Consider the following 25,214-nt stretch of genomic DNA (forward strand, 5'->3'; position numbering starts at 1 on the left):
TGGGAACGAATGTGAAGTTTATTTGTCGACTTTGGTATGTGGATGTGCACGCTTACATAGGACCGTTTCCCCAACTCACCATTCTTGGAGGTTAGGGAGGTCAAATTCTACTATCTGACCTATTACATAATTAGTACTTCTGAAAACATTGATGACCGTCCCTAGAGATGCTTGCCTTTCATGGGTCAGAATCCGTCTATTTTTCTAGTCCTTCGTTCCAGAAATTTAAAGCTAAATTTATTTGCCTCATCCTACTGTCCCTCAGATGAATAAAGGATTGTTAACATAACAAAAAGAGAGAAAGCATAGCCCAGATAGCCTATTTATCTGGAAAACTACTGATTTGGACAATACCATATAAAAGTCTATTTTCAAAAACCCAAAGGAGAAGGAAGTAACTTAACATAAATTTTGGCTGATTCTTCTTCTTCTTTTTTTTTTTTGAGGAAGATTAGCTCTGAGCTTACTACTGCCAATCCTCCTCTTTTTGCTGAGGAAGACTGGCCCTGAGCTAACATCCATGCCCATCTTCCTCTACTTTATGAGTGGGACGCCTACCAGAGCATGGCTTTTGCCAAGCGGTGCCATGTCTGGACCCGGGATCCAAACTGGCGAACTCTGGGCTGCCGAGAAGCAGAATGTGTGAACTTGCTGTGCCACCAGCTGGCCCCAATGCCTGATTATTTTTGTGGCAGGTGGAATTGTCAATGAGCCATTCATAAATTTTCCAGCAGAATTACAGTATTTTGTTTTTAAATGGATTTTGTTTTTTTAAGTATGAAAATATCTTACTGCAGCATTTTTTTTTCCTCCAGAAATATCTGCTAGAGAGTAGGCTGTGGAAGAGTTGACCCTTTATCTTCTCCAGCCTATATCAGTATTGGTACTGGTATCTTCAACATATAGGTTCTGTCTCTCCAATTCCTACGTCGATCCTTGATCCATCCTGTATATGGTGGGCTTTATAATGGTAGACTTAGACTCATGAGCTAGTGGGTATAGAATTACTGGTAGAGTGGTAGATTCTGAATCCAGGATGCTTGGAGTAATACTTGAGTTGTCAGGCAGAGTTGTACTTTGGGAGGATGCATGCTTTAATGTAGATACAGTGCCTTACCAAGATGATTCTTTCTTTTACATGATGACTCATCCTAATACTAGCATATTGCCCTCTTCTTGACCACTTTTCCAAATGCTCTCACTTGGCCTTCCAACTCCACTTCCAAGAGACCTAAGTTGCCTGTATATAAAAATAAGACAGAAGAAATCCAGTTGTCCCAAAGTAGTAAAGAACATCTCTAGAGGATGTGGGGAGCTTTTCCAGGTTTTTCCTAACTCATTTCCACTCTCTCTGAATTCTTGTAGTCTTTCTTATACCTGTGATGGTTCCTAAACAATGGGGAGACTGACTGACGAGACAATTTGCACCTTATACTCACCATCTCTTTTCTTAACTTTTCCTCGGCTTCTGAAGTTTTCTACAATATCAGAGTAATGAATCTATGATGCTGTTCATGGTTGGTGCTGGGTATGAGAAGACATTTAATACTGTTCCCAGGGGATATATAAAACCACAAGATAAATTTGGTATAGTTCCCCAAAGGTCAAGCTATTATTTCTTAAAGTTCTGCAATTTAGGTTGGGCTCAGTGGGGTGGTTCTGCTGCTCCATCTGGTGACTGCTGGAGCTGGAGTATTTAAGATTGCTTCTTTACTCACATGTCTGGTGCCTCAGTTGTAAGAGCTCAAGAGACAGTGGGTAGCCAGGCATCTCTCTCTCTCTCTCTCTTTCCACACGGTTTCTCCATTAGGGTAGCTAGACCTTTTCACATGCTGACTCGGAACACTAAGAGAGAGCATAACAAGAGGACAAGCCCCATTGTGAAATCACCTATCAAGCTTCTGCTTGCATCATATAGTTGCTAATGTCGCATTGGCCAAAGTAAGTCACATAGCCCAGCCCAGAGTCAATGTGGAAAGGGCTTGTAGCCTGAAGGTGTGATTCATTGGGCGTTGCCAACCTAACATTCTACCACATAGAGTAATATGCCAAATTTATATGAATTTTAAAGATGAAACCTGTAATTCCAAGATAACTTTGCCTTTGTGGTGGACCAGGACTCATCTACTCTGGATAATGCATTTACTTTTTTCTGCTGCTAAGAGCTGACCCAAGCCAGTTTTGTGTGCACAACTATTAGGTACTTTTTGGTATATCTTGGGAGTAGTTAATGGCTGGCGGTAATGCAGGTTAATTACTTTCTCATAACCTTGTATCAGATTATTAGGAAAGCAAGTCTCAGACCAAATTCTGCTACTCATATAGACATTTCTGCAAGCAGGCACAAAACAATCCTAAGCTATTTCTGCAAACATCATTTAGAGATCTCACCTAGGGCTCCATTCCCAAGGATATAGATTCCAGGGCTCACTAGAGTCTTACATCCTGTTTTTGTAAGCATGGAGAGTGTCTATAAAATATTATAGCCAATTCACATTTCTCTACTGCTACTAATTTCCCAAATAAGAGCCTCATTTTTATCAATTAACGAGCCACTAATTTCACCAGTGAAAACCCACATCTGACTTGATGCTCATTATGAAAGCTCCGGCATTGAAGGGAGAAAATAATGACTGAAGCCCTTTTAGTCATTACCTCTAGTGTATGACTTTTCTAATAAAGTTTAGCTAATAGCCCAGGAGTGTGACTGTAACTGGCACACACTGTCTATACTAAAGAATATGAAAATAAAGTATAGATACCATAACATGTACTTTAAAGGATGCTTTGGTGGAAATATTTGAGACGCTTTCACCAGAGTATTGTAGGAAATTAGGACCTTGGGATTAAGTTTTGTGGATTCACTGCTGCTGGAAACAGCAACATCCCAGTTCTCAGGTAACTGTTTCTGAAACTAATCTAAGTTTCATGTACATAGGAAAAGTCCATAATTAAAAATTTTATTGAAATATTTATTTTGTATTTTTATTTATTATCTAATTTCGAACATACACAAAAGTAGAAGCTCTACCCATCACTCAGCTTCAGTGATTATCAGTTATGACCAGTCATCTCTGCCCCCTCCTCTGCTTCCTTCCCAGCTGCATTATTTTAAAGTAAATCTCACATATCATGTCATTTCATCTGTAAATACTTCAGTGTATATTTCTACCAACAGATGAGGAGTTTTCTATTAGCATGTGCACAATACTATTAATATACCTAAGAAATGAACAGTTCCTCAATATCCAGTCAGTGGTCAAATTTCTATGAATCATAAATATCTATTTATAATTGGTTTGTTTGATTCAGGATTCAAACAAGGTCCACCGATTACATTTGGTGGATATGCACCTTGGGTCCTATCCTTCTTGTGGTAGACCCAGAACAGGGTTTCTCAATTCAGCACTATTAACAGTTTGGACTGGGTGATTATTTGCTAGGGGGACTGAATGTCATTGTAGGATATTTAGCAGCATCCCTGGCCTCTACCTAGTAGATGCCAATAGCACCAGCCCCCAGTGTGAAAACCAAAAATGTGTCTAAACATTGTCTACTGTCTCCTAGGGGCAAAATTGCCCCAGTTGAGAACCACTGATCTGGCATTCACATTTAATTTTTTGGCAAAAATATTTCACAGTTGATATTGTATATTTCTTATTGCATTACATCACAAAGCACAAAATCATTGGTTATCTTTCTTTTTGATTAGTGGGTCCAAGTGTTGTCTCCCTGATTCGTCCACGTGAAACTTTCTCATTTGTCTTTCACCCAAGGATTTTAATAGCTATTGCTGATCATTGCTTGTATCCATTGTTGTATTAGGGATTATAAAGTGGGGATTTTATAATTTTATCACTCTTTCTACATTTGTTAGCTGAGATTCTTCTGTAAAGAAGAATGTTTCCTCATCAATTATTTGACTATACTTAAGTAGGGAAACACTGTGTTCTTCTACTCACAATACTCTGACACCAAATGTGTAAGTTTTCCACCAAGCACTTGTCCATCCATTGGCTGAGGGTTCAGTCTCACAGGACTGCTCCCCACTTCAAATGGCAAGTCCCAGGTTGTCACCTGTACTTCTGACCAACTGACTATAAATTAAGGGTTCCCATGACCCCAACCTTGGGTTCAGTAATTTGCTAGAATGGCTCACAGAACTCAGGGAAACACTTTACTTACTAGATCACCAGTGTATTATAAAGGATACAACTCAGGAACAGCCAAATGGAAGAGGTACATATGGCAAGGTATGGGGAAAGGGCACAGAGCCTCCATATACTCTCTGGGCTTGCCACCCTCCCAGCACGTCAATGTGTTCTCCAACCAGGGAGCTCTCCAAACCTAGTGTTTAGGATTTTTATGGAGGTTCCATTATATAGGTATGATTGATTAAATTGTCAGCCATTCATGATTGAACTCAACACCAGCCCATCTGCCCTTGGAAGTTGAAGTTTGGGGTTGAGAGTTCCAGCCCTCTAATCACATGATTGATTCCTTCGCAGCACCCATCCTCCAAGAGTCACCTCACTAGCATAAACTCAGGTATGGTTAAAAGGGGCTTCTTATGAATAACAAAAGATGTTCCTCTCACTTCTATCACTGAGGAAATCATAAGGGTTTCAGATGCCCTGTGCCAGAAACTGGGGATGTCACAACATCACAGTTTGCCTACTGGTCTTTGAACACAGATCCCTTACAGTAAAATGATCATAAAAGCCAAAAGATACTGGCACATTACTAGAATCCATTCACTCATTAATAATTATCCAATCCATCTTCATATCGTTTGAAAATGCCTTCCAGGGAGAGGCCACTCAGGTTTGCAGGCTTTTATTCAATCTTGTCGGGTTCCAAAAGCAGGAGTGGTCTCGGCAATATATGTTCTTCATTTGCTTTTTTCTTTAACAATATATCCTGGAGTGTACTCTATAGCAGAGTTTATCAATAGCAGAACTATGGGCAAGATAATTCTTTGGTGTAGGGGACTGTCCTGTGTACTCTAGGATGTTTAGTAGCATCCCTGGCCTCTACCCACCAGATGCTGGTAACACCTCTATCTGCCATGAGACAATCAAAAATGTCTCCAGACATTGCCACATATCCCCTGGGAGGCAAAATCATGCTTAGCTGAGAATAGTGCTTTATAACGATATTGAGAGCTTTCTCATTTCTTTCATACTCCATTTTGTGAATGTACCATAGTTTATTCAAGCAGTTCCTTATGGCTGGACATTTAGGTTGTTTCTAGTCTTTCGCGCTTACAGAAAGTGCTACAGTGATGGGGTTATGCCTACACCATTTTATGGTTTTGCTAGTGTAGTTTTGGTAGGATTCCTAGAAGTGGGATTGCTGGGTCAATGGGTAAATGTATATGTAATCTGTCTAGATGTTGCCCAAACTCCCCTCCTTGAGGATTGTACTATTTTTAATTTCCTAGAGCAAGGTATAAGAGTGCATATTTCCCCATAGCTTCACCAAAGAGCATGTTAAATATTCAGAATTTTGTCCATATGTTTAAGAAGCACTTGCTTTTCTTTTTCTGTGAATGATATAACTTGCCCATTTTTCTAGTATTTCCATCCTCAAGAATCATTAACATCTCTCTCTATATGAGAGATATTGACTCTTTATGAGTGATATCAGTTGCAAATCTCTCTTCCTCAGTTTGTGTTTTTTTTCATTTTGCTTATGTTATGTTTTTCATGCAAAAGTTTCTGTTTTTATATGGTTAAATTTATCCCTTTTCCTTTATTGCTTCTGGATTTTAAGTCAAAGAAAAGCTTTCCCATTTCCAGGTTATACAAGAATGACCCATATTTTCTCCTAATACTTATATAAGTATGTATGTGTGTATATGTGTATTTGACTTTTAGATCCATTTGGAATTTATTCTCATGTATGGTGTGAGGAATGGTTTCAGTTTTGTACTTTTCTATATAACTAACCAGCTGTCCATGAGATAGTCCATTTCTTCCCTACCTGTTTGTGATTCTGCCTTTATAACATCCTAAACTTCCATATTTAGTTGGGTGTATTTCAGGATTTTCACGTCTTTTTCTATTGGTCTATTAATTCATGGGCCCCTGAAGGCTTTATACTGTGTTCGAATGTCTGATACAGCTGTCCTCCCTGCCCTATTGCCATTGGGTTTTTTTGTTTTTTTTTTTAGTGTTTGGATATTCTTGCTTGTTTGCTCTTTCAAACAAAATATATAATCAGCTATCTAGTGCTGGGGAAAAGTATTTTTATTGGGAGTATGTTAAATTCACAAAGTCACGTAGGGAGAACTGACATTTTCATGATGCTGAGTTTTCCTTTCCAAAAACATGATGTGTCTTTCCATTTGTGCAAGCCCACTTCTGTGTCTTTCAGGAGGTTTCACAGTCTATAAACATTTTGACCATCATAAAATGTAAAGAGTAAGGCTGTCCTTCTCCCATTCCACATACAACTTCCAGGGTACAAACGTGCTTTGAGCCTCATCTTCTTATTTTTGTAACCATGATTATTTAAACCTGATTCTACCATCTTGTCATTTGGGAGGGGGCAAGAAGAGTTGCATGTAGAGTGGTAAGAGTTTGAACTTTGGCATTAGACTGTCTTTGGTTTGAATTTGGCTCTATCATATATCTGCTCTGTGACCATGGGCAAGTCTTCTTGGCAAAATAGAGATTTTCACCTTTCATGGTAATAAGGATGGAAAAAAGATAGCATATGTAAAGCAGCTAGCACAGTGCCTGGCATGAGTGAGAGCTCAATTTCAGTAGCTGATACTTGTTGTGGGCACTAAATTTTCCCAGTAACTATCCTGGTCGTGAACAATTTCCAGTATGGAATTGAAAACCATTTCACTGGCCTTCCACATGTGTTTGAAACATAGGCATCTCGTACACTACATATATATTTTAAAAAAGAGATCCATCCATCTTCCATCCATGTTAATTTCATCGGTGCCTGGCAATACCATGCTGTTTTGAACTTTTCCTTTTTTCCCATGAGTTGGCATTTTTTTAGGCTTTATATATTGTCTCATTTTTACAAAATGCTGGAATAACCTGCAAGTCGTGGCAGAAGCTTTGCTCATCTGAACAGTGATGGATCATCTTTTACAGGAAGCCATCAATCAATGGCAGCTAACAAGAATGTGGAGTGGGATAGGAGTGGGAGGGGGTCCAAGGGCCACTTTACTTGGTTCACTGACTACTTGCTGTGAAGTCTTTTGATTGATGTTGAGGAAATTTCTGCTGATTGCATCACTATTTCACGACAGTGTTGACTTGCTTTCTCTGAGCAGATTTCTGATTTTAGTTGAGAATCAGCATTGTAAACTTTTAAAATTTCGTGTAGACAGCAACATTAATCAAGCACCCACTGTCTACTGAGCACAATGCAACAGAATTAAAAGTAAGTAAGAGGGGCAGTGATGGCCTGTCCTAGGCTGGGGCGCTGGATTAGGCTGTGGCAAGATGGGCCTGACTGTCAACTTAGAGATTTGAGGAAGGTGGGCTGGTGAGTGCTCAGCTACCATGGCGGGTGCAAGGCTGGGAGTGCTGGTTCCCTGGGCCATCACAGGGAGACCTCGGTAGGAGCAGGAATGAAGTAGGATCCTTTATTGGAGAACAGGGAATGAAGTTTGGTGCTGTGGCCAAGAGAGCAAGAAGAGGCAGTCCTGTAGTCTGAAAACCTCAGTTGAAAGCTGTGGAAACTGAGCAGACGGTGGGGCAGGAGTTAGGCCAAGGTCAGAGGCAAATAGCCGATGTTTCTCTTGGGAGTAGGTTGTGCTGATAGGCTGTGAGGTGCAGTGCCACTTTTTTCAAAGGGCAGCACAGGAGTCCCAGCAGGCAAGCCAGTGAGCAGGGGCTCCTTGTTTTAAAGGGAGCCTGTCCTCAGGGTCGAGGAGGCTCTGTGCCTGGAGCTAACAGGCTTCACACTCTGTCAGCAAACCTGCTGCACACACAGGGACAGAATCGATAGTAAGAGCACCTTCATTTATTTAGTGCTTTTAATGCTTCAGAGTGCTTTCTCCTCTTCCTGCACAAATATAAAGTGCTGCCCTTTCCCTATGAAGATGATGCCAATGGCTTCCCATTAATTCTTGTCCTTGGTGTTGTCTTCCCAGAAGTGTTTATGGACGTGGGTTGATTAAAGCACACTTTTTGGTCTCCTGGTAACCGACAGGTGTTAGAGTTGTCAGAGTGAAACTATATATTGTCTGGATACTCACACTTCGGTGAGATAGGCACACACACTCATTCAGTTATTCAACTAAAAATTCTTGCGTCCCCATTAGGTAGCAAGTACTGCTTAGGTGTTATAGATGTACAGTATTTCTATACAGAAGATAGGTCTATATGTGTATTATGCTGTAATATCACCTCTTATTTAGAGGTCAAACTGATGGTAGCCTCAAACATTCAGAACATAAATTGGAAAAAGGCAATGAGATAGGCTTGAAGCCGCAAACTGCTGAACATTTTATTCTGTAGGAAAGACAGAATTGCCCTCAGGCAGTTGCTGAGAACAACCGTGTGTGTAAGCAGCAGATGATCGCAGCAGGACTCACTGACCTCATGAGAATTGATGGCTGACAGCAGAGGGAGGAGACAGAAGAACTCTCGAAAGCAGAATAATTTCTTTTGAACTCTCCCTAGATCATCAGCATAATGGTTGGAGGCATTTAGTTTAGGAGTAAACACCACAAAGGCTACAGTAACCTTTGAGAGCAGTACTGCATTAAATAGCACCATAACTCATGTTCATGATGCTACTAGCTCATATTTGCATAGCTTTTTTTATTTTTTTAAATGACACAATTCTTTACATCGCCTGGTCTTTTTAAGTAAACACAAAATCCCTGGCAGCATGCATCAGAATCACCTGGAGAGTTTGTTAAAACAAGGATGGCTGGACCCCACCCCTAGAGTTTCTGATTTAGTCCATCTAGGGTGGACTCCCAAATCTGCCTTTCTAACAAGTTCCCACATGTTGAGGATGCTGCTGGTCGAGGGCCGCACTTTGAGAACCACTGCCCTGTGGGGTATGTTTGGCCTTTTGTATTACTGTTTTCTCTATTTTACATGGAAGGAAAGGGGATTTCAGAGAAGTCGAATTACTTAACCAAGGTCACACAGGTGGCAGATTTCAGACTCACGTTTAGGTCTTATGAGAATAAACCATATGCTTTTTCAGCTGTGTGCTGTTGTCTCAGATTTTTCCCTTAAGAATTGAGAGAGTTTAATACATTTTAAATTTTCATCAAAATACTTGGAATTAAAAACATTGCTATTCTGGCTATCATCAAAAAGACAAGAATTACAAGTGGTGGTGAGGATGTGGAGAAAAGGGAACTCTGGTGCACTTTTGGTGGGAAGGTAAATCAGTGCAACCGTTAAGGAAAACCATATGGACGTTCCTCAAAAAATTAAAAATAGAACTAGCATATGATCCAGTAATCCCACTTCTGGGTATATACCCAAAGGAAATGAAATCAGGATCTCAAAGAGATATCTGCACCCCTATATTCATTGTGGCATCATTCACAGTACCCAAGATATGGAAATAACCTAAGTGTCCATCAAGGGATGAATGGATAAAGAAGATGTGATACACACACACACACACACACATATGTACACAAACTTGAGTATTATTTAGCCATAAAAATGAACGAAATCTTGGGGCTGGCCAGTGGCACAGTGGTTGAGTTCACATGCTCTGCTTGAGCAGCCCAGGGTTTGCAGGTTCAGATCCAGGGTGCAGACCTACACACCACTCATCAAGCCATGATGTGGAGGCGTCCCACATGCAAAATAGAGGAAGATTGCCACAGATGTTAGCTCAGGGACAATCTTCCTTAAGCAAAAAGAGGAAGATTGGCAAGAGATGTTAGCTCAGGGCCAATCTTCCTCACCGAAAAAAAAAAAAGAAAAGAAAAAAAGGAAATCCTGTCATTTGTGACAATGTGGAGGGACCTTGAGAGCATTGTGCTAAGTGAAATAAGTCAGACAGAGAAAGACAAATACTGTGTATCTCACTTATATGTGGAATCTAAAAAAGCTGAACTCATAGAAACAAAGAGTGGAATGGTGGTTACCAGAAGCTAGAGGGTGGGGGAAATGGAGAGATGTTGGTCAAATGGTGGAAACCATTTCATTTATAAGATGAATAAGTTCTGGGAATCTTATGTGCAGCGTGGTGACAATAGTTAACAATACTATAGTGTATACTTGAAAGTTGCTAAGAGAGGAGGTCTTAAATGTTCTTACCACACAAAAAAGTTAACTATGTGAGGTGATGGATGTGCTAACTAACCTTATTGTGGTAATTATTTTACAATGTATAAGTCTATCACATCCTCACGTTGTACACCTTAAACTTACACAATGTTGTATGCTAATTATATCTCAATAAAGCTGGAAAAAATTTGCCATTCTACTTTATTAGAAAATTATGCATTATGGCATATATCTTTCCTTGACAATGGTGCATGGGGCTTTTGGTCTGTCCAGCCCCCATAACACTTAGAACATTTAAGTAAATGCTAAGATCTTAGGACGGGTGGATGGAAAAGGAATACAAGGAGGAAATGGGTTTTTTTTATTGACTGGGACAGGTGCAGATCCTTTGGAGAGCAGTGAAAGAGTGGGAAGGCATGAGATTTAGTGGACCTGAAGGAAGCTGGTATTTTAGGAACACTTCCCTGCATAGACAATTAACCTGGAATGCTTGGAGTGACTTTGACTTGATGTTGCTCTTCTCTGAATGGAGTCTGCAATGGTCTTTTCCAACTGAACAAACATTCTACTTCCAGGCTTGGAAAGTCTAAGAAAAATCTATTCAGTTCATGTGTGTGTGCTCCCATTTTCCTTTTCTGTGTGTGATTTCCTATGAGCCTCGTTGTCCCAAGTCCTTTCTGAATCAGTTAGAGAATTATGATCAAGACTCCTAAGAAAGAATCTCTAAAGACATCTTAAGCAAAATTCCAGGATCCTCCACGTCCTTTCATTTCAATGCTGTGATAGCTGCCTCTAATGTGGAGAAATGACATTAGTCTCTCAGGCCATAATCGGGCTGTATCAGCAGGGTTCAGTGAGGAAAAGAAAAACACTGTAGGTATTTTAAACATGAGGAGACTTTATACAGGGACTGAGATGCCTACAAAACCATGGGAAAGACCGGACGAGTGAAAAATCACGGAGACTGTCACTAGCTTCAGGTTCGTTGCCACAAAGAAGTGAAAAGCTGCTGCCATCCAGAATCAGGAACCTGCAGAGAACGTGGCTAGTGGCTTAACAGCTTCTCTCAGCTCTGAGTGGCCGAAATGACAAAGAAACAAAGAGGCCATTGCAAGGACACATCTGGGAAATTCACATATCCATCTGCCAAAGCTGCCAGAGGAAGAAGAAACAATGTCTGCATCCTCTCTTCCACCTTCTGAATCTTGCAAGAGTGCAATGGCATTGTTGAACCCTAAGACACTTCCAGTTTAACTTGTTAAGCAGGATCCACTTGGAAAGTAAAGTTTGAGTCACTACGTAAATGAGGCTGTGGCCTCTTCTTCAAATTACTGTCTAACGGTGAAAACATGGAGTCTTGCTGCAAGCGGAGGTCTCCACATCTGCTTACCAAACCTCTGAGCTGAGAAGTCTCGCTGCATTTGCAGTTTCTGGATTTGCTTTTGCTTGATGGGTATTCATGACTTATTACTGATTATATTTTTATTTATAGTAAAACCTTAATTTGTAGGAATCTTACTAAAGCAGAAGCTTCCATTAATTAGATTTTTCTCTCTCTACATACCTTATTTGGAAAGAAGTTTTACCACTAGAAAGCAGCTCAAAGAAAATTTTTAATTTTTACCCCCCAAATTAAAAAACATACCCAGTTACCCAGTTAATATATGACCATTGTACAAAATGGGAAAAATATATTTTAAAATACATTTATGTAGGTAAATATATATTTGTTTAATTTGTCTTATTAGAATTTTAGTAGGCTACAGTTTTTGTTTTTTGTTTCAATTACCAATGCTAATATAAATTCTCTGATACATGCATCCTACAATAAGCAATATCCTTGGATAAATTCCTAGAAGTGGATTTTTTAGTGCCTAAAATGACGCACTTTTTGAAGATCTTTTAAGCACATATTTATAAATTAACTTCCAGAAAGATTAATCTCCCACCAGCTGTGAAAAGGAGTTCCCAATTCCCTGAACCCTTAACAACATTGGGTCTTATCATATTTAAAAAAAAAACTTTTGCTAACTTGATAGTTTAAAATGGTATTTAATTGTCTTAATTTGATTTTCCTTGATTATTGGAGAGGTTGAACATTTGTTCAAATGTTATTGTCTATTTATACTTATTCTCCTAATGAAATTACATCTTTAGCCTTTTTTTTCTATTGTTAGACTTTGAAAGTTGATTTGTAGTAGCTCTTTACGTGTTAAGGATAAAATCACTTACCTCTTATTATGTCAGAAATATTTTTCTCAAATTGCTGTTTGCCTTTTTACATTTCATCTTTTATTTCCCAAAGAGTTTGAAATTTTTGTTTCATAAATTTCTGTCCTTTTTTTTTGAGGAAGATTAGCCCTGAGCTAACTACTGCCAATCCTCCTCTTTTTGTTGAGGAAGACTGGCCCTGAGCTAATATCCATGCCCATCTCCTTCTACTTTATGAATGGGACGCCTACCACAGCATGGCTTTTGCCAAGCAGTGCCATGTCTGCACCCAGGATCCAAACTGGCGAACCCCGGGCCACCGAGAAGTGGAATGTGTGAACTTAACTGCTGCACCACTGGGCCGGTGCCTCTATCCTTTTTAAAATGTTGTCTGCTCTTGAGGCCATACTTAGAAAGTCTTTCATCCAATAGTATGTAAATATTCAACTATACTTTACCATGCTTTTAAAGTTTCATTTTAAATATTTACACTTTAATTCTACTAGGAATTTCTTTAATTATCATGGAGAGGTGAAACTGGGAGTTTTGTTCAAAATATTTAATAGCCAGTATGCCGTGGGTGCTGACCAATCAGAATGAATACCAGCCATTGAAACTGGGTATGGCCATCTTGGTACTTCTTGGTGAATATCAGTCCTGGACGAAATAGATGTTTTTTCCAAATGGTCAGCTCTTACCCTGACGCATCTTATATCTTTTCCTCATTGATTTAAAATGTCTTCTTTATCCTATATTAAATATTTTTTATATTTGGATCTCTTTCTGAACTTCACTGTTGACTTCCAATGATATGGCTGGCTATTCTACTTGTTCATAGTAAGGCAGTAAATTCAACACTTTTTGATTACTGTAGCTTCAGAAAACTTTGACTGTCTTGTAGAACAATTTATTAACCTTCTTTTCAAATCATTGTGTCTAGCAGGCAAGGAAAGGTGTCATCACACTGACACCTGATCATCAGGAGGTAATAGGGCTCCTGTTACCCAATGGAAGCAAGAGAGAATGTTTGGCTCTCACGTAGTCCATTAGGACATCTTTTGATGCCCCCATCCCCAATTTGAAAAAAATTATACAAAAGGAAAAATGTATGGGGAAATTTACAAATATATATTTCAATAAAAATTTGCTTACCAAATAGATGAGACTTACCTAGTTTCAAACCAGAGCACTATACCAGGCTCCTAGCAGCAGAGGTACATGAGGGAATAATTCAGAAATGACTGAAAAATTATAATTATTTCAGAAAATAGCATTAGTAGACATTAATTTCATAAGATTTCCATTTTTGAGTTGTAGCTCCTACGTAATTTTCCTTGGGAGATTGTTTATAATATTTCAATCACTGTTAATATTTGGAACACTTTGTTGGTTATCCATTTCCCTCTTTCAGGTTACTTCTGTTTTTCCTGATTTGATTTCCTTTTAATCATATTAAATAATTTTTCTCATTTCCTTTTAAATGTTATTTTGTTTTCTCCATTTCTTAGATACTGTCTAATTATTTCCTGAGTGAGCGTGTGCCTTCATGCCTATATGTTTTCATATGTGCTGCATCAGTAAAATGATAGTGCTGCTTGATATTATCTCAAAATGTCTTAGAATTTTTCCTTGATCGGTATAGTTTTATGCATATGTGAGATTAGTTATTGAACTAATAATTGTTTATATGACCTAATGTGATTAATTCTGTGATTTGTCATGAATGTAAACAATAATATATCTCGATTTCGATATGATCTTAGATAACTTTTGTTTGATAAAATATGATCTCTGTAAGTAATGAATTATTGTTCCCATTCTTCACTGATGAGCATTCATTAATTTTTCAAAATAATCTGACAGCTTTACATGTCATATGGTATTGAGTAATCTGTATAAGGAGCTTGTTTATTTGGAGAAGACACATGATTTTATAGTTTTACGGAAAATATTATGATGAGATCTAGCTGCAATAAAAATATGGTAACAGATATTATTAACAGTTGTTACCTCTCGGTTGTGGGAAGTTCTATTTTTCTCCTTTAGCTTACCTGTAGTATTTAAAAATTTATATATAATCACCACATATTGCTTTGTTTAAAAAATAAATAACATTTTAAACACAGCGCGTTTTTCCACAGAGCTTGGTGGAGACCCATGAAAAGAGAGGGGTATAAGATTGTGGTTCACAATTTGCAATTCTGTCCCTTCACTGATTCTTAAGGGAGTTAAGCAAAAATAATTTTTTTTGTTTTTCACTCTTTCTAGGAATGCATTGTTTAAGCAAGTGAACATATTTAATTTTTCAATATTTATGACCTTTTATATGAAAACGAAATATGAGCACTGGAGACTTTCTACTTGCAAATAGTCTTTTTGGTTTTTCCCGACCACGAGTATACACATTCTGAAACGGATATACTAAACGTCTGTGTTAATTAGCTACAGCTGCCATAGTGAATACAGACACTGGGTGGCTGAAACTGAAATTGATTTTCTCACAATTCTAGAGGCTAGAAGTCAGAGATCAAGGTATCAGCAGGGTTGGTTCCTTCTAAGAGCTCTCTTCTCCTCGTGTCTTCACATAGTCTTTCCTCTTGGTATCTGTGTCTAAATTTCCTCTTCTTGAAAGGACCCTGGTCATACTGGATTAGGGCCCATGCTAATGACCTCATTTTAACTTAATTACCTTTTTAAAGATCCTATCTCAATATGCAGTCGCATTCTGAGATCCTGGTGTTTAGGACTTCAGCACAGGAATTTTCAAGGAGACACAATTCAGTCCATAAGAGCATCTGAAAAACACATCTGTCTATTCAGATGCTCGTTGGTTCTATAACCACACAGTGGCTCATAAATAGTGGTGTTTAACTTCTTTTGAGTTAGAATCTCCTTTGAGAATGAAAAGTAGGGATCCTCTACTCAGAGAAATGCACAAACACACTAAATTTCACATCAGAGGGTTTACAGACACGCCCCCAACCCCTGCTCCTCACCCTGTCTATGGACCCCTAGGGTCTAGAGCCCCTGGCCCAGATGCTATTAAAACCACAAAGTCAAGGAATTCAGTGATCAAATGCATAAGACTTACTTGTTTGTAATTCACAAAGCTCAGCAAGGTCCACCAGTAGTGGATTACAATTTTAGATCTTTCACCTAAATGTTTATGGTCCATTGGCTGTAAACTTGACAATTCAAGGAATTGAAAGTAGCTCTGTAAAACTCATCCTCACTCTATCAAAGTCAAACTCCAAGCACATGCCAGCAACTCTCCTGAATGACTGGAGCAGTTCTCTTGGTTTCTAAAGATGTCTCCTGACACCAGGTTTATTTTTTCTATTGTATTTTTTATTGAGATTATGATAGTTTACAAGCTTGTGAAATTTCAGTTGTACCTTATAATTTGTCAGTCATATTATAGGTGCACCACTTCACCCTTTGTGCCCACCCCCCACACCCCCTTCCCCCTGGTAGCCACTAATCTGTTCTCTTTGTCCATGTTGAGTCATGCAGAGATTGTTTTTCTCTATCTGGCTTATTTCACTTAACATAATACCTTCAAGGTCCATCCATGTTGTTGTGAATGGGATGATTTTATCCTTTTTTATGGCTGAGTAGTATTCCATTGTATATATATGCACCATATCTGCTTTATCCAATCATCAGTTGATAGGCATTTAGGTTGCTTCCACATCTTGGCTATTGTGAATAATTCTGCAATGAACATAGGGATGCATGGGTCTCTTTGAATTGCTGATTTCAAGTTCTTTGGATAGATACCTAGTAGAAGGGTGGCTGGGTCGTATGGTATTTCTATTTTTAATTTTTTGAGAAATCTTCATACTGTTTTCCATAGTGGCTGCACTAGTTTTCATTCCCACCAACAGAGTATGAGGGTTCCTTTTTCTCCACAACCTCTCCAACATTTTTTACTTTTTGTTTTGGTTATTTTAGCCATTCTAACACGTGTAAGGTAATATCTTAGCGTAGTTTTGATTTGCATTTCCCTGATGATCAGTGATGATGAGCATCTTTTCATGTGCCTATTGGCCATCCGTATATCTTCTTTGGAGAAATGTCTATTCATATCCCCTGCCCATTTTTTGATCAGGTTGTTTGATTTTTTTGTTGTTGAGTTGTGTGCGTTCTTAATATATTATGGAGATTAACCCTTTGTCGGATATATGCTTTGCAAATATTTTTTCCCAATTGGTGGGTTCTGTTTTTGTTTCAATCCTGTTTTCCCTTGCCTTATAGAAGCTCTTTAGTCTGATGAAGTCCCATTTGTTTATTCTTTCTATTTCCCTTGTCTGAGAAGACATGGTGTCTGAAAGATCCTTTTAAGACTGATGTTAAGAGGGTACTGCCTATATTTTCTTCTGGAAGTCTTATGGTTTCATGTCTTACCTTTAAGTCTTTGATCCATTGTGAGTTTATTTTTGTGAATAGTGTAAAAGAATGGTCGATTTTCATTCTTTTACATGTGGCTGTTCGGTTTTCCCAACACCATTTGTTGAAGAGACTTTCTTTTCTCCATTGTATGTTCTCAGCTCCTTTGTTGAAGATTAGCTGTCTGTAGATGTGTGGTTTTATTTCTGGGCTTTCAATTCTGTTCCGTCGACCTGTGTGCCTGTTTTTGTACCAGTACCATGCTGTTTTGATTACTGTGGCTTTGTAGTATATTTTGAAGTCAGGGATTGTGATGCCTCCAGGTTTGTTCTTTTTTCTCAGGATTGCTTTAGCAATTCAGGGTCTTTTTTTGCCCTATATGAATTTTAGGATTCTTTGTTCTATTTCTGTGAAGAATGTCATTGGGATTCTGATTGGGATTGCATTGAATCTGTAGATTGCTTTAGGTAGTATGGACATTTTAATTATGTTTATTCTTCCAATCCATGTGCATGGAATGTCTTTCCATCTCTTTATGTCGTCATCAATTTCATTCAGGAAAGTCTTGTGGTTTTCATTATATAGGTCTTTTGCTTCCTTGGTTAAATTTATTCCAAGATATTTTATTCTTTTTGTTGTGATTGTGAATAGGATTGTATTTTTGAGTTCTTTTTCTGTTAGTTCGTTATTGGAATATAGAAATGCTACTGATTTATGTAAGTTGCTTTTGTACCCTGCAACTTTGCTATAGTTGTTGATTACTTCTGGTAGCTTTCCAATGGACTTTTTAGGGTTTTCTATATATAAGATCATGTTGTCTGCAAACAGCGAGAGTTTTACTTCTTCATCGCCTATTTGGATTCCTTTTATTTCTTTTTCCTACCTAATTGCTCTGGCCAAATCCTCCTGTACTATGTTGAATAAGAGTGGTGATAGTGGGCATCCTTATCTTGTTCCTATTCTCAGAGGGATGGCTTTCAGTTTTTCTCCATTGAGTATGATGTTGGCTGTGGGTTTGTCATATATGGCCTTTAGTATGTTGAGGTACTTTCCTTCTATAGGCATTTTGTTGAGAGTATTTTTTATCATAAATGGATGTTGGAGCTTGTTGAATGCTTTCTCTGCATCTATTGAGATGATCATGTGATTTTTGTTTCTCATTTTGTTAATTTGGTGTATCATGTTGATTGACTTGTGGATGTTGAACCATCCCTGTCCTGACACCAGATTTTAAGCACAGATGAATAGTGAGGGAGATCAGGCCTGCTCTCAGGTAGCCTCTGGATTTGGGCCTGTTAAGAGTGAGACGGGGCTCCACCTGGCCTACGTCTGGAGGTGTGGTCTGGCTTTGGCTAATCAGCTGATAGAAGGACCATAGATTAATTGGCTTGACTTTCCACTTGAGGCCTTCTTCCATCCCAAACCTGAACTCCTTTGTTGCTCAAGGCTCCAAAGGAACTTAGTGTCACTTGAAGTTGAGTCAGATTTCCAAGGGCTGGCTTCTAACCAGTTCTGGATGTGAGCAGGATTAGATACTTTTATCCTTGTTATTGTTTATAAATAAAGAAACGGGAAGAATCCAAGTGAGCATTTATAGAAATGAGCTCAAGTTGGCCCCCATACCATGGGTCTAGAGCTTTCTATGGAATGTATCACCTTGCATGAATGTTGAGACAGGCACAGAGAATTTTTTTTTTTGAGGACGATTAGCCCTGAGCTAACATCTGCTGCCAATCCTCCTCTTTTTGCTGAGGAAGATTGGCCCTGAGCTAACATCCATGCCTTTCTTCCTCTATTTTTATATGTGGGACACATGCCACAGTATGGCTTGATACCTGGTATGTAGGTCCTCACCCAGGATCTGAACTGGTGAACCCCAGGCAACTGAAGTGGAACGTGCAAACTTAACCTCCATGCTACTGAGGAGGCCCCAACGCAGAGAGTATTTTGATGACCCTCTATTTTTCCTGGTACATTATATAAATGTGTCAATGTGAGGTTAGTTATTAGTTTTTGTATTATTAGCACAACACTTTGGCAGGGCTTGTGAGTCAGGAAAAAAATTGATATTTGGGTTCATTTTACTTCAGGGTTCTGAAACACTATGTAGTTCTTTCCAGCTTTTGTTTTACAATCCATTTAGATTTGATTTAAGTCCATTGTCAAAACAAAATTTAAAATGTTTATTCAAGAATACAGTGAAACTGGAAATCACATAATATTCCACTTTGTATAGCTACATCAAAATTCTGTACATGAGCCAAAAATATAGTGAAGGAAAAAAACTTACTAATCTACCAGAAATTCTTTAATTAAATTATAAATTTTTAATGTATCTTTACTTTCATATGAGTGTATTTTATTTTCTTTGTCCGTTATTCATTTGAAAAGTTATGCAGTTTTGAAGCTATGTTGTTACAAATATGCTTTTATTGGAAATTAATTGAATACTAAAAATTATTAACAAAATCTAATTTTACTCAAAACAGATTGACTCAATAATGCATGAAACAAACCTATGTAATATATAAAGCAAACTTGTTAAAAGAAGGAAATTTAGAGATCCTAAACATTGATAAATAAAGCAATATCAATATTAATATTTTTATTTCCTTTCCCAAATATGAAAACCCTTTGATATATCCTTTGGTTTTATGTCATTTAATCAACCTTTAATTGTCTGTGCTGTTTGGTTAAGGAAAATTATGAATATACAAAACTAATTTTTTTTCCAACAAGACTCTCAAGAAAAGCTTTACGAGTTAGATGTTACATGAAATAAATACTCAAAACAAATGCTCAAAAAATATTTAAATTGCTTATAAGCAATGAATAATTAAGCTTAGTAATGGCAATAGTATTTACAATTTTGGATACAGATGGCACGAGTTCCTTGGAAGTGATTTTTTTTTAACCAGCTCAGATTTTATTCAGATTTCATCAGCTTTTCCACTAATGTCTTTTTTCTGTTCCAGGAGCCAATCCCAGACACCACATTGAATACAGAATGCATTTTATTTTATCAAGTAGTTTCTGTTGTGCCCATGTTTTATAATAATCGCTGAACAGTAGAAATCTTTATCATTCTGTGCATGTATGCGTGCGTGTGTGTTTATGTATTTTTTCCCTCCTCAGTGGCAGAATAGCAAAAGTAATATTATGGGACTTGAGTCATACTGACCTGAGTTTTAATCCTAAGTTTGCTGAGTAACTTTGGGGCATTGATCAAGTTACCTAAATTCTCTGAACTTCAGTGTCTTCATCTGTAAAGTAGAAATAGTAGTGACAATAATGCCTATCTCATTGAGTTGTAAAGACTAAATGTGACTATACAATGAACTGTAGTGGTGATTCTTGGTATTATTATTACTTACTGTCTAATGAAGATACTAAAGAAAAGAGAATTATCCAGAAAGCAGATGGTCAAGGATGATTTTTAAAGATGGGGGAGGGAGTATGGCACAGAAGAGCCACAACTTGACAAACCGACTCTGAAATAATCAGGAAGCAATTGTTCAGTAAAATTAAGAAGCTTCTTTATTTCTTGCCAGCATATTTATATCAAAATGTGTAACATGGGGCCAGTTTTTTCACTTGGCATGTTCCCGGCCATTTGTAAAAAGAGTGTTCAGCAGCTGTTGCTCTGGGAAGCAGATGGATGGATGACATTTATGAATTGTATTTTTCAGATCGAGAAACTGAGGCACCAAGTGGTTAATTGTTTTTCCTAGCCTTCCGTGTCCATGAAACATCAAATTTGAGATTACAGTTCGTGAATATCTTCTGCCTTCTAGCTATATGCTGCAGAAAGGAACTGCCAATGGATGAGATGGTAAAAATGGAAGGCTTTCTCTAAGGGAGGCCAGCTGAAGAGTCGTGCTTTTGTGTCTGGTACAGATGGCCAACGGGTAGTGCTTACCAGGGTTTCCCTCCCCTACAGCCACCCACCCTCAAGTGACAGCTTTTTGCATCTTCTTGTCTAATTAAACCACCAACAGAGAATGCCAGTTATCTGCCTGTGTGACACCTCTGCATATTAAGTAGCTTTTGTAATTAATTATTTTTTGAAAGCCTTGATCCTCCATAATTAAATAAATCTTTGAGAATTAATAATAGGTTAGCATGGTATATAGACTGAAAACACCGTGAGCAGCAACTTGGCAGTGAGGGAAGAACTTTGCATCCAATATAGTGTCTCTATTGATCAATCTTTGATGATCTGCATGCTCCCAATATAACATCAAGATATGTTTCTTGTTTTCTCTATATTCCTGTGCACCCAAGTGGAACCAATTGTTTCTGCACAGGGTAAGATATAAAAATGCAGATTTGCTTAAATAACTTACTGCCCAACAAGGCAGTCTCTGTCGTACATGAGAATAGGCTGCAAGCAGCTGTCTCCCTCATATTGCCCTCTGGGTTATGACTGTGATGCTGGTTAGTCACTTTTGCATCTTTTTGTGCTGGCAGCAACATTGAGACCAGATAATAGATGCTGGCAAGATCCTGAAATCAAAGGCATGGAAAGAGCGCCTTTAAGCAGGTGGTCATGTCCTTCAGTGGCGAGCTTGTGGGGTGTGACAGAGCTGGCCCACTGCAGAGGACAGTCCAATATGCCACCACTGTCTGGATGAGGAGCCTGCCCTTTTGCCCTTGAGGGGCTGGGCAGCTGGGGAAGCAGGAGACTTGCTGCTGGGGGATATTCTGCCTCCAGGGCCTGGGGTCATGTCATTTTGCGTGGGACGATGGATAGAGTTTGTTGTTGATAGTGTTGTGGAGTCGATTCGGACTCCTAGTGACCCTGTGTACAGCAGAGCCTTTTTGCACCATCCTCTCACCTTCCAGCACTCTATCAGACAATGCTCAGCTACTATTCATAGGGTTTTCATGGCCAATTATTTTGGAAGTGAGTGGCCAGGTCCTTCTTCCTAGTCCGTCTTAGTCTGGAAGCTCCGCTGAAACCTGTCCACCATGGGTGACTCTGCTAGTATTTGAAGTACCAGTGGTATAGCTTTCAGCATGGCAGCAACATGGAATGACCACAGACAGACTGGTAGTGTGGTTCCCTGACTGGGAAACGAACCCGGGCCATGGAGGGCTTGGATAGGGTCAGGGGAGCAAAAATAGGAAAGACCCACACATATTTAAAGGCTATTTCCTGCCTTTCCTTTCACCCGGGCCACTCTCTTTCCTTCTGCCTTCTTTTCCTCTCTGTCTTTCCCCTTGTCCACTTGTCCTGATTCTGCATCTTTGTTTTAGAGGTTGGCACCAGTTTTGTCTTGCTTAGATTTCAGCTTTCAGAGTAGCAGGATCTTGTGCCAGCATTATAGAATTTTAGATCTGGAAGATGTCTTGGGAATTCTGGATCAGCCAGGGAGAGTCTTGAATCTTAAAGATTCTGGAGAGACTCCAGGGTTCTTCCCAGGGGTTTGACTTTTCATTAGATAGACCTAGGAGTGCTGTCAGGTTCAGAAACGTAGGGGAAAGGGTAATGATTCTAGTAATAATTATCATCATAATTAATAGGCATTGAATAACGCACACTCTATATACCTTGTCTTTTGTCATTTTAGTTCATTTTTCAGTAGGTAATACATCTGTTTGGGTCTCAATTCAAAAATTATAAGAGATATCTAGTAAAAATTTCCTCTCTTCCCTCCAGAGTTACCACCTCCCAAGAAATAAATAATAACTGTTATTCATTTGTTGTATACCCTCTCAGAGACTTTCATGTATTCACAAGAAAATACAAATATCTATATGTATTTTCCCCATTTCATAGCACAAATAGTAACACATTATACCTTGTTCTGCGCTTCATGCATTGTCTTTTTTTAATCCTCACAGCAGCCCTATGTGGAATGAGCTGTTTTTACCCCAATTTACAATTAGAATTCAGCTCTAGCTGAGTCTCTTGCTCAGGGCAACATAGCAAGGTGGTGGCGTGGGATAACCCTGACTGTCTAACTCGATCAGTTGTGATCTTCGTCACTAGGCTGTCCTGCCTCTCTGGAGCTGGCACAGACTCCTCAGGGTTCCCGCTGATTTGCATAAGTTCCCCAGGGGCTCAGCGCAGTGCTGGCTCCTAACCACAGACTCCAGCCCACAGTCAGGGAATGTGGCAAAACTTATTCAGCTCTGCATCAGTCAGCATCTCTTTTCTTTTTCTGGGGGGAGGAGAAGTTATGACTTTTAAAAAGTTGTGGAAAATACATATAACAAAATTTACCATCTTAACCATTTCTAAGTGTACAGTTCTGTGGTATTAAGTACATTCGTGTTGTTTTGAAACCAATCTCCAGTACTCTTTTCACTTTCCTGAGCTGAAACTCTCTACCCGTCAAATAGTAACTCCTCATTCCCTGCTCCCCTACTCCTGGGGGACCTCCCTTCTACTTTCTGTCTCTGTGAGTTTGACTACTCGAGATACCTCGTATGTGGAATGATACTGTATCTGTCTTTTCATGACCCGCTTATTTTATTTAGCACAATATCCTCAAAGTTCATCCATGTTGTAGCATGTATCAGAATTTCTTTCCTTTTAAAGCTCAATAACGTTCCATTGTATGAATACACCATGTTTTGTTTATTTATTCATCTGTTGGTGGGCACCATTTTATATTCCCACCAACAGTGCTCAAGGGTTCAGTTTCTCCATATCCTCACTGACATTTGTTATTTTCTTTTCTCTTTTCCATAGTAAGCGTCCTAATGAGTGTGAGGTGACATTTCTTTTATAACGTGCCATTAAACATATTTCTTAGTTCTTGTATTCTGCTCACCTGCCACAGAATTCAGTTTTTCTCACATCAGGTCCCTCTTGTAGACAGGTTAAGGTTTGTCGAGGAGTGACCAGCCCACAGGCCAAGTGAGGCTAGCTGGTGGCTCGGCTCATTATACCTGGTCAGACCCCTCCTGCCACGTGGATCCTTTGTGACCTCATTCTGTGCTTTAGGGTGGCCGCATCTTCTTTCTGGTTATTCCTCAGCAGGAAGATTTTCTTGACCTTTACCAAAAAGACAGGATGAGCTCCCAGAATGCAGAGGAATCTTTCCTGTCTCGTAGGTTCCTCACATTCTTTATCCTTCCTGGATGGTTGCTCTCTTGTTAAACCGGGAGATTTTTCAAACCTAGTAACATTTTCATTCAATAAGCCAAGTCATTGTTAGACTCCTCTGCCTTCCACCTTTATGTCATCCTTTGTTTTATCCTCCCTGGGAAGAAGATGGGACTCTTTCTCTCCCACAGTGTACCACAGGATACATCAGGTCTTATGTGGACTCCCCAGGTTAGTGACTCAGTTTGGCACTTTCAATGAGCTATCTTTCCCCATCTCCCAGCCCCAGGCTCTCTGGAGGTGTGTCTTGGGAATGATTATGCGGCTTTAATCTCTCAGGACCAAGAGTGGCCTCAGAGCAGTACCAGAGAAGTGTTTGTCTATATTTCCAGCTGTAACCCCTACATCTAATCCAAGGCTTAGCTGCCACTAGGAAGGAGGTGGAGCACCTTCGCTTGTGGTGTAATCCATTCTCAGTCTGTCTTCTGTATGTCCTTGAATATGGCCATTTTAAAAAGTGGTGTTTTTTTCTAATTACAAAAGCAAATATATGTTCAAAGCAGAAAACCTGAAAAATGAAGAAAAACACACCACTAAAACCTCATAGTGCATGGGATCAAATATAGGTACTGTTTTATAGCCTTCTAATTTGCTTAAGAGATTGTGTAATTTGCCTATACCTGCAAATATTCTTTTACCATATAACTTTTAGTGAAAATATTTGTGGCATAATATGGATATGCTATAGTTTATTTAAAAATTCCTTTACTGTTGGAAATTTAAGCCATATTCTTTTTGGCTGTTATGAACTTTCCTGAACATCTCAGTACATATATCTATGAAAACTATGCTATTTTTAAATGCTATGTTTGGAAAGATGTATAGAAAGGTCTATTTGATTACAGTGACCCTGACTCCACAGGGAAGCGAGCTGAAGATGTAGAGAAAATGTCGATAAAAGGGAGTGGAAAGAGAGTACCTTCCCTTTGAATTAAGATGAAGGGTATCTGGGCGCTGACACCAGCTCCAGAGAACTCAGAACAAACTCAACATCACTATTGCTTCGCCAATTTTGTTTGACACTCAGAGTTGCAAGATGTTCAGGATGCTCTTTTTTCTCCCTCCCTGCTATTCATGGTCCCAATTAGTGGAACCCTTGGAGCGATCTCTCTAACCACTCAGCCCAATAGCCACGCCCTCAAAATGTAGATCTATGCCTTTGTTCGATTGTTTTGAGAGATGTTGGATGACCTTAACAGTGCGTTTCCTGAAGTAGCCTATATTTTCCCAGATTTTTGCTTTAATTCTTATTGTAT

At 38.9% G+C, this 25,214-nt stretch overlaps 1 protein-coding gene and 1 long non-coding RNA gene across 4 annotated transcripts in view; one reads left to right on the top strand and one right to left on the bottom strand.

Moving 5' to 3' along the window:
• Positions 1-23,727, bottom strand: LOC111772870 (uncharacterized). Its single transcript, XR_002806973.2, has 3 exons — positions 23,624-23,727; positions 1,719-1,845; positions 1-1,240 (listed from the first exon to the last, which is right to left on the bottom strand). It is a non-coding gene; the product is annotated as an uncharacterized lncRNA (long non-coding RNA).
• Positions 1-25,214, top strand: part of RASGEF1B (RasGEF domain family member 1B) — a 701,629-nt gene that overhangs the window by 103,174 nt on the left and 573,241 nt on the right. The window lies entirely within an intron of this gene.

Source organism: Equus caballus, chromosome 3 (genome assembly GCF_041296265.1).
Source record: "Equus caballus isolate H_3958 breed thoroughbred chromosome 3, TB-T2T, whole genome shotgun sequence".
NCBI lineage: Eukaryota > Metazoa > Chordata > Mammalia > Perissodactyla > Equidae > Equus > Equus caballus.